The sequence below is a fragment of the Callithrix jacchus genome, chromosome 3 (genome assembly GCF_049354715.1).
Source record: "Callithrix jacchus isolate 240 chromosome 3, calJac240_pri, whole genome shotgun sequence".
Classification (NCBI taxonomy): domain Eukaryota; kingdom Metazoa; phylum Chordata; class Mammalia; order Primates; family Cebidae; genus Callithrix; species Callithrix jacchus.
The window spans coordinates 139,571,469-139,588,725 of record NC_133504.1 but is presented as its reverse complement, the minus strand read 5'-3'; the positions used below and the strand labels follow the sequence as shown (position 1 = coordinate 139,588,725).

At 42.7% G+C, this 17,257-nt stretch overlaps 1 long non-coding RNA gene across 2 annotated transcripts; it reads left to right on the top strand.

Moving 5' to 3' along the window:
* The first annotated feature begins 145 nt into the window (after positions 1-145).
* Positions 146-16,942, top strand: LOC118152093 (uncharacterized). Of its 2 annotated transcripts, XR_004740442.3 has the most exons (4): positions 146-2,663; positions 6,167-9,597; positions 12,346-12,389; positions 13,438-16,942. It is a non-coding gene; the product is annotated as an uncharacterized LOC118152093 (long non-coding RNA). The 2 variants fall into 2 exon arrangements; XR_008480210.2 differs by lacking the exon at positions 12,346-12,389.
* The last annotated feature ends 315 nt before the right edge of the window (positions 16,943-17,257 follow it).

Here is a 17,257-nt window from a genome sequence, read left to right as displayed (position 1 = left end):
AGAATAATTAATGCCATGACTCCTTGGCGTGGTAGCCAGAGCCCTGCTGTCATCAGCAGAGCCCAAAACGCGGTAGGAGCACACACCGTATTTCAAAGCCCAGGCAGCAGAGAAGGAGGAAGGAAGTGGTGGCGTGCTTTGACCTGTGGGAGCTCCCAGGCGCTGCCCGTAGGAGGCCGAAGCGAGGCGGAGGGAGGGTCGTGGGGAAGCGGGCCGCTGCCGGGACTCGTCACCAGGTTGGATCTGGCCCGTTTGAGTGGCTCCAGTTCCAGGAAGGCCGGGTGGCGTGGGGCTGTCTTTTTTTGGGGGGGGACTGAGTCTCCTTCTGTTGCCAGGCTGGAGTGGGCGAGATCTCGGCTCACTGCAACCTCCGTCTCCCCGATTCAAGCGATTCTCTTGCCTCGGTCTCCCGCGTAGCTGGGACTACGGGAGCATGCCACCACACCCGGCTAAGTTTTTGTATTTTAGTAGAGACGGGGTTTCACTGTTAGCCAGGATGGTCTCGATCACCTGACCTCGTGATCCGCCCGCCTCGGCCTCTCAAAGTGCTGGGATTGCAGGCATGAGCCACCGCGCCCGGCCCGGGACTGTGCAAGCGGCGGCTTGGAAGAAGCACCTCGGGCGGAGAGGCGCGGGGGCAGGCCGGGCATTCGGGCGGCCTGAGGGGAGGCCAGTAGGGACCCGAAGCTGACACCGCGCTAAAGAAACCGTCAGCCGCGCAGCCGCATCAGCACCGGCCGGACCGCGGCGTCTGTTAGTCCGCGGCGTCCCCTCCTAAGGGGAGCTCCGAAAGACCCATTCCGGAGGCCTTTGCCCGGGCCCGTCATGCCCGGGCGAGTGAGCTGCTGAGACGTGCAGGGCTCCTTCTGTCTGGGAGGCCGATTGCCGGGACGTCCCCGGCTGCTCTGCGCGCCGCGACGCTGGGAGGTCCAGTTAGAAGCGCCCTGGGCGGGATCCGTCCACCCGGCCGCGGCGCGGAGTGGGAGAGGTTTCGGCCTCTGCCAAGGGAAGGTGCTGAATGCACCGCCGGTGAACATCACGCAGCACGTCCTACAGTCCCTCAGTTGCTGCGGGGGCCTGTTGGGTCCCATTGAAATTTCAAAATCAAAATTATCACCATCTTCGTTGGGTGATGGTTTGTAGAATGTTTGAGGAAGTCTTGTTTGAAATGGACAGACTCAGTCATCTGATACACTCTTGGAGAACATGGGGATAAAATAGGTTGGGTCTAACTAGAAGGTGTCACTCCTCCACCCCTCTCCCAAGAGGGCTTCCAGGGACACCCAAGTGACCAGGTTGTGGGTTCTCCTGTGATAGCCATCTGAGAATGTAGTTCTCTGTTTTTTACTTGGTTCTAGTCAGAAAACGTGGTCTGTGTTAGACGCCCTAGGGGACAAAGTGAATTAGACCCGGCCCTGACTCCAGGCTGCCCCCTCTTCTCTGTTATTCCTCCCATTGCAGCTTACAGGTGTCTCGGTCAGAATCTTAGGAAGTGGGGTCTGCCTATGAGAATAAAAAAAAACTCCCCAGGTGTTTCTAACGTATAGCTGTTTTTTGTTGGGAATCACTACATTAAATTACCTCAAAGATTCTTGCCATTTCAGATATTTTTTGGTTTCCTGTTTTTCTAAAATTTTAATTTTTTTGTAGAGGTGAGGCCTCCCTATGTTGCCCAGGCTAGTCTCAAACTCTTGGGCTCAAGCTATCCTCCCACCTCCCAAAGTGGGGAGCCTTGCTAGCCTCCCAAAGTGTTAGGATTACAGGCCTGAGCCACGGTGCCTAGCTTCCCCTAATTCTTGAGCTCTTCTAGATCCACTAGATTCTCTTTCACCAACCTGAAGTAGGATCATTTTAGTTAGGGTCAGATTATTGTCTTCAATCCCAAGTGACGCTGTTCTTTTGTGACCACTAAACCCCACAAAGATTTTTTTTTTCTGATTTCAAGACTTCCCCTCCTAACTCATTCTGCAAATTTTATTGAACTTCTACTATATGCCAGAGGCCCGATTCTAGGCACTGGGGAGAAATACAATGGTGCAGACAAGGAGCCTTTTCTCATGGAGCTTACATTCTAGAGTCGGATCCAGATCAGTATGAATTTCCTACTTATTTTGTTTGAATCTCTTTCCTAAACTGTCAACTGTATTCTTCTGGTTACTCATTCCTACTTCATCCTAGGGCAGAAACATAAATTAAGTCCATTTTTATACTTGGTGTTATGCACTGGATGTTTTTGTCCCTCTCAAATTTATATGTTGAAATGTAATCCCTAATGTGGTGGATTGGAGGTGAGGCCTTTGGGAGGTAAGTAGGTGATGAGGAAAGAACCCTCATGAATGGAACTAGTGCCTTATACAAAGAGGCAGGAGACCTAGCTCCTCTGCTTGCCACCTTGGGAGGATACAACACAAAATTGGCAGTTTGCGACCTGGAAGAGAGTCTTTGCCAGCACCTCACCATGCTGGCGCCCTGATCTCTGACTTTCAGCCTCCAGAATGGTGGGAAATTTCTGTTGTTTGTAAGCCACCCAGTCTACATTACTTTGTTATAGCAGCTGGCTAAGACACTTGTTTATCTTACCTCTGTAGGAAAATGATAAATCAGATAATGGCAACCACTGTGAATTGCAGTATCTCAAGGATATTATGGGATCTCCATGGCAGGTGAGAGAAATATCTTTTCATAACTAAAAATGTTGAGCATGCTAACCATTTGGATGCATATGTTTTACTCTGTGTATTTAAAAGGTAAGGCTCATTTTCTACTTGTAGTTGACATCTGTTATTATCATTTACTGTTCTGTTACAGGCTGGGAGGAGACATTCCCTATTCTTCTGTTTTTCTATGGATGGACTTTTTCAGAATAACACTCCTAGCTCCTTGGTTCCCTGTATCCCCCTTTTCCTTTCCCTCAAAGGAAGAAGAGTGAGCTAGCTGATGAGTGAGTTTGGGTACAGTGGCTGAGCATGTGATTCTCAGCCCCTTTCTATTTTCTCTTAGTCACCTACCAGTGTGCAGACAGCTTTCTATGCTCCTCAATGCCGTACATGACAGGAGCAGGCCCCCCATGGGAGGCTGCATATCTGTGATCAGGCAGGTCCATCTAATTTGGGAATTAGCAAGCTCATTTGGTTAGCAGACCTAAAGCCATCAGTAAGGCTGACATTTTAATGCTTCTCTACTTGGCTCCTGGATCTTTCTCTCAACTGGTTCCAAACTAGAATGGGACATTGAGCCTCCTCAAACCCCAACAGTATCCTTATCTCAATTCCCTCTAGAGAACTGAGATAAGTCATAGTCAACTCATAGTCAGTCAGATCTAATGAATCACAATGATGTTTTTCTCATTGAGGAACTCTTAATTTTATCTGCAGGACCTAAAGGAGGGTGTAGGTATTAGAACCATTGCAGCCATCCCATTATGACACAAAGCCAAGAGATGTAGAAAAATGGTCCTGATGACATTGGTTGAACTCAGGATTCAGCCACATCTGAAAGTTATTCTACCCCTGGACTTTTCATCTTCTGTGAAACAATAAGTTCCCTTTGGGCTTAAGCTTGTTTGGGTCAGTTTCCTACTGCTTGCAATGGTAAATGGGTCATTCTTTATATTATTTTCACATTGTTAGTTTTAATAGATTTTAGACCACACAGATCACCTCAATAACTCACTTTAGATCCCAGGAGCTAGAGATGATTTTAGAAAGTATTAATTCATCTCAGGAGGATACTTAGGTTTTGATGTTGAGATGTTAATTATTGCAGGCACCTTTTATTACCTATTTACTTTGTCTATTTATTTGTTAATTTTTGGCAAACAAATCTGATGGGATACTTAAGTAAGTGTTTAATCAAACTTTAAAAATGCAGTCAGTTTATTTTTTCCTTTTGATTAACTGCAGAAGAGCAACTCTTGTTCTTTAACGTCATGATGATCATTAAAAATATCCTCAAGGAAACAACAAACTCTTGAGGAAAGTTATTTTAGCTCCGCCCCAACATAAAAGACTGGAAATTTTTTACTGGGAATTCTGGTAGAGGTGAATAACCAGGCTGGTAATGAGATGTGGATGGGCAATGAGAAGAGAGAAGGGCCTTCTGGGAATGGGGAAGAAAATCAGTGGAGGCAAGAGTGAGGCACGTTCATAGCTGCTTAGGTGGAATTGGCTAGTTTTCCCCAAAAAAAAAAAAAAAAAAAAAAAATGTGAGTTCTCCCTTTTGTTTTCTACAGAATTGCTTCTGGGAGGGCTGCTCATTTAGTGATTATATTTTTCAACACTCTGCATCTAGATATGGTCATGTGACTTGTTCTCACCAATGAAATGTGAGTGAAAGTAATGTATGTTACTTCTATGCCAAGCGTTTTAAAAATTAGCGCACTTTCCTGGTACCTTTCCCACTTTCATCCCTATATCCTCCTCCTAGTGGTTAGTAGGGGGATAATCTCAAGGAAGCTTGGGTTCCTGAATCACCGATTGAGAGAAAACTTGCTTTGATTTTTTTTTTTTTTTTAAGAGACAGAATCTTGCTCTGTCATCCAGGGTTGGAATGCAGTGGAGTGACTATAGCTTACTGCAACCTCGTACTCCTGGGCTCAAGTGATCCTTCTGACTAGGCTTCCCAACGGTGCTAGGATTACAGTGAGCCATCATGCCCAGACTGGACTATTTCATGAAAGGGAAATAAACTTCTATTGTGTTTGGCCACTGTATTAGGCTGTTTTTGCATTGCCCTAAAGAAATACCCGAGACTGGGTAATTTTTAAGAAAAGAGATTGAATTGGCTCATGGTTCTGTAGGCTGTACAGGAAGCATAACACTGGCATCTGCTTCTGCGGAGGCCTCAGGAAGATTTTACTTATGGCAAAAGGTGAAGCAGGAGTAGGCACTTCACATAGAGAAAGCAGGAGCAAGCCAGAAAGAAAGAGAGATTGGCAGGGGGAGATGCCACACACTTTGACACAACCAGATCTCTTGAGAACTCACTCACTATTGAGTGGACAGCACTAAGCCGTGACGGTTCCACCCCCATGGCCGGACCTCCCACCAGGCCCGACCGCTAGCACTGGGGATTACAATTCAACATGAGATTTGGGCAAGGACAGATATCCAAACAATATCAGTCAGTGTGCATTTACAGATATATTTGATATAAAAAGATCTCAGTGATTCTCTTAAGTGTGGTTTCCAGACCAGGAACATCAGCCTCACTGGAGACTTATTAGACATGTAAATTCTCAGGCCCCACTCTTGACGTACTGAATCGGAATCTCAGATTCAGAGATCTGTGTTTCCGACAAGCCCTCCAGGTGGTCCTAATGCACACTCAGGTTTGAGGACCGCTGCCTTTTGCCTTCCCTACCAGCTTCCTCGCTGCTCTAACTGATCAGTAGACATGGGTTGTTTCTCTCCTCAGCTTTGCCTTTTCTTGGTTAAACTCTCAAAGTGTCTTAAGTTTCTGAGCTTCATTAGCAATGGTGCTGATGATTACGGATAATGTTGAAAAATCTTGTGCATGTGGGAAGACATTTGGTGAATTCGAAATTCTGAATTTTGAGAAACAAAAACATCTTGAAAGCTTCAGATAGCTTAAAAACAACTTTTGTTCAGTTCTAAATATAAGCACTTTATATCCCACCTAGAACAGAGGTCACAACCCAGATGCCACCCAGGTAATCTAATCCAATGAATTGGGCCGAGTGGAGGGCAGCGACCAGTATGAAGCAACAGCTGCTTATGAAGAATGTGGGCCCAGAGACTTCAGGTCTAAACATTATTAAAGAGAACTGCAAATCTGCATTTTCATTTTAGATCTTCTGCTTTGTAAATGTTAACTCACATTAAAAAAAATCCAATAAACAAAACCAAAAATTTTGTGTGGGTCGAACATGCCTGAGTGTTTAATTTGGCCCCTGGGCTGTCAGTTTTACAACCTTTGTCTGGAAGTACCAGGGAAGCAGTCAGGCTGCCTAATGTCTCCTCTTACTCATTAGGAAGCAAAATAACTTTTATACAAATGATGAGCTTTAAAAGAGATACGAATAAGAGCTGTACAAAGTAGTTGCCAAGGTAACATCTTGCTGATCAGAAAGGGGCGACAATTGGGTTTTATGTAGACGCAGTGGGAGAATGAAACATAATCTTTCTCTGTCTTCTTTCTGTTTAAGATCAGTGTGGAAATGGATGTGGACGCAGTGCTGCTGCCTGAGATTAGCAGGAAGCAATTCTTTTCCCATTTGGAGAGACCCCAGTGAGACCTGATCAACTAGCAACATGCGGAAGTCACACCATTAAATCTTCCAATTTGCTAGCAGCAAATCAATGAACTCTGATAGCTGCTGCCCTAAGCTAGCATCCAGGGAACTGTGGACAAGCTATCTGATACCTGAATTTTAGTGAAGGAACGTTAATTTTTTTTCTTAAGGCAGGGAAGGAGTGGGGTTGTGTGGGAAGATTATATTAAGCAGTGAGAGAAGACAGTTGGAGTTTTGTAAAAAGAGAGCTGGTCGTTTCAAATTGTATCTTTACTTAAAATTATTGAAGAGTTGTTGGTAATTAGTGTTTTGTTGTTATGTGTTTATAGCAACCAATTAATAAGAAAGGCTTTTGTTTTTATTTCATTAATTGGAGCTGAGCTTTATTTTTTATTATAAATACAAGGCATTATTCTAGGGCCTGGCAAACATAGGCAGCCCCCCTTTTTTCTGAGCAAGATTATATCTTGGTATGTTTTCACCACCATGAGATGAAAATTTGAGAATACCAAGAGACAGATACTTGCCTGAGGAGTTTTATTTTCCCTTTAATCCTTATCATATCCAGATATTAGCTATATTGCCTCGACCTGCTGTCTGAAGGTGGGTTTCTTCGATTGTTTGAAGAGTTCTGGGCACTGGAGGTGCTTACTTTGTGATGAGAGCAAATAACAGGATGTTGCCCATGACACGGTCAAGCCTCTTCTTCAGCTAACCACCTGTCCTGGACATCTTTTCATAGAGATATACCTCATCCCTTTTAATAACTGCAGAATCTTGGACATTTAGAGATCTCCAATACTGGTTGTCATTTATGGTGTATTTTTTTATTATGATAATGTTGCAATAAATATCCTAGCAACCTATTTTTGCTTACATGTAGCATATTTTTGAAGGATAAATTCCTTCATGTGAAATTGAAGGGTCAAAGTATAAATGGATTAAAATTTCAATATTAGTTAATTGTCCTACAGTGGAATTACAACAATTTATACTTCCACCAAGAATTCATGAAAGTCTGCCTTACTATGTAACATTTCTAATCTTTCTCAATCTGATATGGAGAAACATGTTTTATTGTTCTAATTTTTTTTTCATTAAAAGAGAGACTTTGAATACCCCTTATCTCTTTATATGTTTCAAAAACACTTGTAGGCCAGGTGTGGTGGCTCACTCTTGTAATTCTAGCACTTTGGGAAGCGAGACGATTGCTGGAAACTAGAAGTTTGAGACCAACCTAGGTAATATAGGGAGACTCTAACTCTACAAAAAAATAAAAAAATTAAGCGGGCATGGTGGTGTGTGCCTGTGGTGCTAGCTGCTCAGGAGGCTGATGATGGAAGGACTGCTTGAGCCTGGGAAATGGAGGTTGTAGTGAGCTGTGATGTCACCCTTGCACTCCAGCTTGGGCAACAGAGTGAGACCCCATCTCAAAACAAAACAAAACTTTTTTTTTTTTCAGTGAATGTCTCTTTATAGATTTCACTTTCTAAAAATTGTTGGCATTTTATTTGATTGACTGTAAAGCTCATTATATGTTAAGCAATTTAGACTTTTTTTTTTTTGAGATGGAGTCTCTGTCACTTACGCTGGAGTGCAGTGGAGTGATCTTGGCTCACTGCAACCTCCACCTCCCAGGTTCAAGCAATTCTCGCACCTCAGCCTCCCTAGTAGCTGGGATTAAAGGCACCTCACGTCATGCCCAGCTAATTTTTGTATTTTTGTAGAGGCGGGTTTCACCATGTTGCCCAGGCTGGTCTTGAATTCCTGACCTCAGGTGATCCACCTTTCTCAGCCTCCCAAAGTGCTGGGATTACAGATGTGAGCCACTGCTCCTGACCAAATTTAGACTTTTAAAACCAAATTTTGAAGGTTGGTTTAAAAAAAAAAGTAAATGACTGGATCATGTTCTAAGTACTCATGGTCTCAGCCTAACCCGGTTGCAAAAGGCCTAGCCAAAGGCTCTCTGCTCAGTGAAAGTTCCATGAATCTCAGGATTGGAGGATAGTCTGGGAACACCTAACCTGCACATGCAAATCTGTGAAGAAAGACGAAGTGTTAGGCTTATGTGGAGCTAAATAGTTGCATGTTTAATGCAATGGCACGGGTACAGGTAATGGTGATTGGAGTTGGAGGGGTGATTGTGTGGTGGGTGAGGAAGTCAGGGCTGAGTCTTAGGTGGAATCAATGAGTGTTGTGTATTTAGGCATCTGAGGGATAGAACGCTTATGACAGGGTTTATTTTCATTCTCTTTCAAGGACAGCCATGCTGCCTTGCTGCTTCTTGCTGGTGTACACAGAACACTTGGAGTCCTACGAATCCCTTTTGATGCTGGTGCCTTTCAAGGCCAGGGCTTTGCTTCTGCTCAGAGGATGCTTGCCCAGGCCCTACCAGACTCTCTTGGGGTGAGAGGCAAATTTTCTTTCCAATGCTCTGTGTGGGCCCCACAAGGCATTTTCTTTCATTTTGGATTCTGTCCTAGCTCCCCATGAAAGCTAATGGCTATTGGAATTAACCCAAATTTTCTCCTTTGGTATTTATAAAAAGAAACACTGAAAAACCTTGAAATTAACTAACAATTTTTTTAAAAAAAACATGGATAGGTTAATTCTTTCCTGGAGATGATTCTTTCTTCTCAAATAGGCCGCTTTACAGACTGGAAATCACCCCAGTCTTCAAAGCCTAATATTTTTCACATATGATTCCAGCAAATGGCTGTTTGCATGATACCTTGGTGGGGACTCACTTAAGAGCTAGATTTGTTAGTGTATTTACTGACATTTTCACATGATGTTTTGAGCTGCCTGAATAATTGTAATATTTATCAGAGAAAGATCAAAGTGATGAAAGGTACCTACAATTATTCATATCTCAACATTACAAGCCTTAATTTCCTGCCTGAAGTGTGGTGAATTACTCATTTTTAAAGTCATCTATAGCCACTGAGAGTTTATGGTGAAGTATATAGATGTTTTGTAGATTCCAAAAAAAATCAATGACTATGAATATCACAGACTGTCAAAAGAGCTGATGTGATTATAAAATAATGAGATCAACTAAATACAGCAGCTCTCAGACATCCAAATTGTAAGAGGAAAATGAAGACGAGAGAGGGGGAAGTGAATTGCTTAATATCTTGTGGGTACCAAATAATAGTCTGTATCTGCCTCTGCCACGCCAAAGATTTTGCACTGTTACCTACACACCCATCCATTCCCCTTTTTGCAGGCTTTGTCAGGCCAGGAGATGGTTTTGCAGCAGCAGCAGATTATAAACCAGGCTTTGGGAGACAGGCTCTCTGGTTTGTTCTGGCTATCCACACTCTGAAAGACAACTGTGACAGGTATTGGCATGCTTGGTGGCTGTTTCTAGGATAGCCAACCTATGGCAGACTGGGAAGCCTTTATAATGTGAATAAACGGAAAAAAAGTTTACTTGATCAGAAAAGATTCTTTCTCTGGTGGAAACTGCAATTATTAAAAAAACTCTTTAAGTGCCCATTAAAGTAAGGACACATTTTAACAGGTTAAGTACTCTTCTAACTGGGATGAATAGTGCATTGACAGGAAAATCAACACACAAACTCTTATATCCTCCTTCCCTTATATCTGGTCACATGAACTCATGTGAATTTTTTATGCCTCTAAGTGCTGATATTATGGAAAAACCTTTTAAGACTGGATAAATATCATTTTCCAAGGTTTAGATCAAATATCACATCTTTCTCTGATTTTCTTGATCCTTCCTGCCAAAAAGAAATAGCACCATATATCATTAGTAAATCCACTTGTAATTAACATAAAAATTCTCATTCTACAGAGAATTTGAGTATCCTACCAATATACCTGCAAAAGAATGACAGAGGATTTGGAGTCAAGGGAAAACAAGGGCAATAAAATAAATGATTGCCACCTACTCTCACACAGTTTCTAGAAGAGGACTGCACATTTGGTTCTAAGTTTCTGGAAGATAAAGCAAAAATAGAAACATAACTAATTATAAAATTTTGGTGTATCCATAAAATGAAAACAAATGAACTGTTCTGAGAAAACTCTTTCTGAGTCTGAGCTCTAAGAGGAGGTTCTCTGTGAAGTCTTTAGAATGTGAGCAGGCTGTGATGTAGGGGAGGAAATCCTCGACATTCCTATCTTGGGTTTAGACCTAAGTTCATTCAGTAGTTTTTAAATGTTACTCCATGTAGACAGATGATGAGATGCCAAAGTACAGCTGAGTGAAAGTGGTTTCTTTGAAAACTAAAGGCTGTAAAAACAAGGCTGTGGGTCATGTTGTTATAGTTCTTCACAGATTTTTTAAACTGAATTTTGCATCTGTATACATGAAGAATAAATTGTAGAATATCTTAAGAAATGGATGGGCTGCTTATCTTTTAGAACCTCCACAAATTATTTATTGTAAGTATGTTTGATAAGGATTGTACAGCTGAGAGTTCAAGGTTGCATTTTTTTCCCCAGCAAGAACCCAAAGTGCAGATAACATGTAGCCAATTCAGGGAAAATCTGTATGGTTTGTCAATCAATCTGTCAGAATGTCCCTGAATTGTAGCACTTATCACTTGATATTATAGACATCTGTGTCCCTGGCATAACTGCATCCTCTTCAAGGGCAGGAATTGCTTCTTTTCCATTTTTGCACTCTAGCATCTAGCATTAGGTTTGAGACCTAGCATCTATATAAGAGACTTTGTTGAATGGAATCAATTGAAAGCTTTCCCATTATCATCCAGCTCTACTTGGCAAAGATAAGAGCCCTGAGGAATCAAGGGCAGGAAACAGGCTAGCTAAGCTTTGAAGGAAATGAAAAGGAAAAGAGGCAGAAAAGATTGGAACATGGAGGACAGTCTGAGAAAGCAAGCTCAGGGTTGAGGGGGCGTGTTCCAGTGAAGAGGTGACGAGTGGGACCTCACATATGGAGCAGATAACATTGGTGCATCTGTTGATTAAAATGAACAGAATGGAAGGGGTCTAATAGAGAGATGTGGAAATGAGTAGAAACATCCCTTTCCTGTGGGGCCAGCTATTGCCTATGGTTAGTCCTTTTCCCATCCTTATTTCCTCTCCTCTGAATTGCAAGCTACTGTAAACATGAGAAGAGTATTCCTAGCTCCCATGGTTGCTGGGCTTCGGTTAGCATTTGCCAGTGGGAGCGAGCACTTATGGGAGACTGGAAAGTGGTAGAAAGGGAAGGCCATTTATCTGGGTGTGACAGTGGAAGCAGTGGATAGTACCATGGGGCATTGTGGCTCCAAGAGAATTGGTGGTGGCTCCAGCATCATCAGCGGGAGTTTGGTCTCCTGGGTTCCTACTCAGCAGGTATGGTCAGTAGCTTCTGAGATGGTCTCCTCTGATCCTTGCCTCTTGGTATTCATGGCCTTGTGTAATCCCCTTTTCTTGAGTAACTTGCTGCCAACCAACAGAATACGGCAATGTCGAGGAATACCACCTCTCTGACTAGGTTGCAAATGATTGTGACTTATATCTTGCTGGCAGACTGTCGCTATTTGCCTTTTGGTTTGTGTGCTCCGAGGAAGCAAACTCCCATGTTCGTGAGACCCACATGGCAAGGAATTGAGGGCAGACTCTGTCCAATAGCCATTGAGGAACTGAGGTCCAACAGCCTACAAGGAGCTGAATCCTGCCAACAACTACATGAGCTTGAAAGTGTTTCCTTCCCTATTTGAGCCTTCAGATGAGTGTAGCCTTACTGACACCTTGATTGAAGTTTATGAGGGATCCTGAAGCAGAGGAAGGACCCAGCTGGCTCACACCTGGATTTCTGATGCATAGAAACTGAGATAGCATGTTTTATTTTAAGCCAGTTTTGAGATTATTTGTTTCAATAGCAATAGATAACAAATATGATAGCATAGCTCTGTTCCAACAGCAGTAGCAAATGTGTACTTGCCGGCTCTGGAGTACTCCAGATTTATCTTCTTTTTAATATATGTATTTCATTGCGTTTTAGGTTTTGGGGTACATGTAAAGAACATGCAATATTGTTGCATAGGTACATACATGGCAATGTGGTTTGCTGCCTTCCTCTCCATCACACATTTACCTTTTTACTCCTACAGCTATGGGACAACAGCAGTAGCATCCTACGGTTGCTGATATCTAGGTAATGCCATCTTCCACTTAGCCTACGTTTCCAAAACCTTTGTCACCATTTTCCTATATTAAACTCCCTCCATAATATCAGAAGCATGACTAATATATGCACACAACTGTTTTTTTCTGATAGGGAGATAAAGGAAGCATTGCTGTATTCTAAATGCAGTTCTGTCTTTTTAGATGTTTAAGAAAACAAAATGCACCTGTTTTCAAGCCAATAAGTGTTTGCCTCTCTGTAGGTCTTGGTTTTTGGGAGAAGGTCAACTTCAAAAGACAGAGTCATCTGCACCTTCTTTCTTTAGAGTGCTTGGCTGTCTATTCCTGCCCACCCACAGGCAGCAAAGGCAATGCATGAGGGATTCCGAAGGACACACAGTAGCTGCTTCTGATTTCATGTGGGAGTCCAAGAAAATATAAATGCTGCATGCTCCCTGCAACTAGAATAAAATATTATGGTGCGTGTATAAGGGCAAACTCCTAACTCAGCAGGTGAAAAACCATATCGACTTCATTCCCCCTGAGACTGAAATTAGAAAGAAACCTACATATCAGGCCACAGCAGCCCTTGATGATGCTCAAAGGAGAGGTGGCAAACTCACAGCTACACAGCTAAAAACGAAGTCAGAGGCAGCAAAAGCTGTAGCTTGAGAACAAAGTGAAAGAAAAAGACTAGTCAAAGAGGCCATATCTACCCACCCACAGAAAACCCAGAGAAGAAAATGAGTTACATTTCTCCCACTGGAAGGCTTGGGGGAGGAGATATTCAGGAAAGCCACAGGGGCAGAAAATTAGATAGTTTATCTGAAAAAGGAAAAATGAGCTAAAGTGTGCTTTTGATAGATGGCTGGAAGTGAGCACAAAGGCAAAACACCAACGTACACTTGGCATCTGAAGAATGCCTTTTATCCAAAGATCTTAGAGCAGTTTGAGTCTATTAATTGACTCGTGAGACAGTTGAATTATTATTTGTTCATTTTTATGTGGCATTTTATTCTAAAATTTGCTGAACATTTTATGACTTAAGTACACTGGTTATTCCCCACCCAACTCTTCAGATGCAGTATGGCCATTACTGTGTGACACATGTGGACACTGACCCTCAGAGATGTCAGGAGTCAGAGAGAATCAGGGGAGGCTGGAAGATCAGCAACGACTGTACAAACACCGAGTAAGAAACGCGGGACTCTATGGAGACAACCCAGTCTTTTCTATGGCTATTTCTTCATGGATTCTGTGGTAGGTAGAATAACTGTCCTCCAAAGACATTCACATCCTAAATTGTGGAAACCGTGGGTATGTTATCTAATACGGTGGAAAGGATTTTGCAGATATATAAGAATTTTGAGAGGGGAAAATTCTCCTGGGCTATTTGGGTGGGCCCAATGTGGTCAAAAAGATCTTTTTTTGTAAGGGAGAGAGAGAAATATGAGAGTTAGAGAATGAGATGTGATGATGGGCAAGGATTGCAAAGACATGGGACCATGAGCCAAGGAATGTGGGAAGGGCAATGGAACATCTTCTTCATCTAAAGTTGGAAAGGGTAAGATTGCATCTTCTTCTCTAGAGTCACCTGACAGCCCGTCTTAGACTTTTGACTGTGACTGCAGGATCAGAACTTTGTGCTGTTTTAATCCACTAAGTTTGTGGTAATTTGTTATAGCAGCCACAGGAAACTAATACAGCATCTTCGAGGAGTAAGGGGCTGCCCTGCAAATCTAAAATTTCAATTTTTTGAGTTATTTGGGTAACACAATTTTAGAGGATATTTTTCAAGAACTATTTGGATATGCATTAATAACAGTTATGGGTTTAGTGGTTTGAAGGAAAAATACAATGGCAGTAGCAACAGTAATAGTAATGGGTAATAGTTATTAAGGCTTATGTGTGCCAAGTGCTGGGTTGGGGTGCGGATGTACCTTCCCTCTCATTTTCTAAAACAATTCTATGAGACAATTATCTTCATTTTACAGAGGAGGAAATTGAGCCTGAGAGAGCCATGTGATTAGTGGTGGAGCTGGCATTTGCACACAAATATAGATGACTCTTGACTACGACTTGAAATGGTTTTTCTACATATTTAATTCATTGATGGGAAAGAACAAGTCATGTGTGAAAGCAGGGACATGAGCCAATGATGAAAGTTGAGACAGGCCTCCTGTGGCCCTAGGGGTGTATATTGACTCCGTCCCCACCATGACAGAGATGAGGGATGCTGTCTCCTTTCCATCTTTCTCTTCTATCCATGCCAGCCAGCCGCTTTATAAAGTACCCACCTTCAGTGCACAGCACTTTCCCCCACTCTTTCTGGCCAAGTGTGACACTTCCCTTAAAAGAAAGCACACAATTTCATACTGCACGATGAGTGTCTTTCCTGCCAGAAACAACAAGGATGGAGAGGCTGTGGGGCTACTTTAGCTGCCATAAGTGAGAAGGATTTTGGGTGAGTGGGATCAGGAGCATGTAAGATAAGAAGACCAAAATCTTAATGAGATGCTGCCCCAACCAGCATAACCAAATATGGTATCAGAACTGAAATCATTCAAAATATGACGAGTGCCATTGTAAAATGTAATGCTCTCTACTTCATAGGGTGGTTATGTGAATGGAGTTAATAAATGCAGAGTGCTTTGAATGGTGCTATAGAAGTGTAGCTGTTACTCTACTGCAGCCACTCTGGAACTACTCCTGCTGCTACCAGCGCCGCTGTTACTATCGCCACTGCCATGATTACTACCACTATCACAATTACTCTCACTATTGCCGTTGACTACCTCTGCTACCATTGCTGCTGCTGTTGCTACTACTGTACTGTTATTATGACAATTATTAACACTACTACCATTACTGTCAATCTGCAAGCAGAGAAAGTGCTTCCATTACAATAAATATGCCAACAGACTTCTGTACCTTCATCAAGGGTGGCTAGAGCACATCCTCAGGTCATCCTGGAATTGCCTGGCAATAGTTCCCGGTCTGATTCTTTTCTTTGGGCTGTTGGCATCCTTTTGCTACTGCTCAGGTTTGGACAAAGTGGCTGTCATTGCCCCGAGCACTCTGAGGTAGCAACTGTGCCTGCTTCACTAATCCTTGTCAATGACAAATGCTCCTCAAATCTATTCCCCAATGGCCATTTGAAGTGGACAAACAACTCCACAGCCATGAAATATCATGCTTTAAATAGAAGGCACTATGTCAAATGCCACCAGCAACTCAGCCTTGGAGCTGCTGATCTCACACCGATTCAGATGCCTTGGAGATAATCCTAAGAACTAACCTTTAACAGGTACTTATTGTGCCGTATCAAGTGCTGTCCCAGGTACTTAACACAGATTTAATTATTTGACTCTCCAAGAAGTCTTCAAAGTAGTTATTGCTATCAATCACGTTTTACAAATGAGAAAACTGAGACACAGAGAAGTTAAGATATTTCCGTAAGATTATACAGCAAATAGGAAAGCTAGCATTTGAAGTCCTTCAGTCTAACCCCAGAGATGCAGCTGCTGACCAGTATAAACCAACACACTGGCTTCACAATACACAGCTACACAGCATTTTAGTCAAAGAAGATCAAGGCCTAGTAAAGACAGCTGCCCATAGTAGGTGCTCAATAAATGCTAGACCAGTGAATGAATGAATAAACAATGAATGGAAGAATGAGAGTAACATGCTGTTTGCGTGAGTGAAGAAAGGAGAAGGCAGTATGAGCATTCTAAACCAAGCAATCAACTCGGTTAATGTCAGGAACAGAATGAAAAGGAAGTCAAGAAGGAATTGATAAGGAATTACGTGTAGAGACCTGGTTTGCTGGAGGATCTAGGGAATTGTCTCTTAGGATTTTCCAGGGCCTGGGGAAGGCAGTTTATGAAGGTGGGAAAACTCTAGAACACTTGGCCTTTCTTTAGACCAGGGGTCCCCAACCCCTGGGCCATGGACTGGTATTCATCAGTGGCTTGTTAGGAACTGGGCAACACAGCAGGGAGTGAGTGGCGGGTAAGCCAGTGAAGCTTCGTCTGTATTTACAGCCACTCCCCATCACTTACATTACTGCCTGAGCTCCGCCTCCTGTCAGATTAGCAGTGGCATTAGATTCTAATAGGAGTGTGAACCTTCTTGTGATCTGCACATGTGATGGATCTAGGTTGTGTGCTTCTTATGAGAATCTAATGCCTGATGATCTGAGGTGGAGCTGAGGTGGTGATGCTAGTACTGGGGAGTGGCTGCAAATACAGATAAACATTAGCAGAGAGGGTTGACTGCACAGAGACCATAATAAATCAATTGCTTGCAGACTCATATCAAAACCTTATCAGTGAGTGGTAAATGGCAGTTAAGCTGCATCTGGTGGCAGGCTTTACAGTGGCAAGTGTGTTGAAAAAAAATGCACAATAAATGTAATGTACTTGAATCATCTCAAATCCACTATCCCCCTTTACCCCTTTCCTGTGGAAAAATTGTCTTCCATGAAATTGATTCCAGGTGCCAAAAAGTTGGGGACTGCTGCCTGAGACCTTCTGGTGTACCTCATAATTTGGTTCCAGTCTCTACAACTAGTCAACACCTTTCTCTGATGCAGACTAATTTGTTTGCTTCTTTTAGTTATTAGAAATTGTGCATCATAGAATTTTCATGCTAGAAATACCTTTAAAAGTCAAGCCCCCACATTTCATTGATTAGAATACTGAGGCCCAAAGGGGTTAAGGGATTTGACAAGGCCACAACAGTGACTTGCCAGACCCCAACACACACCTTTCATCATGATTAATTCATTTGTTCACCTCGATCTGGTGACAGTCTCTTGTGTTGACTCGAATGTCTTGGTATTTCAGTTAAAAAGCCTGGCTTAAGTTTTTGATCACAGCCATTCTAACAGGCATG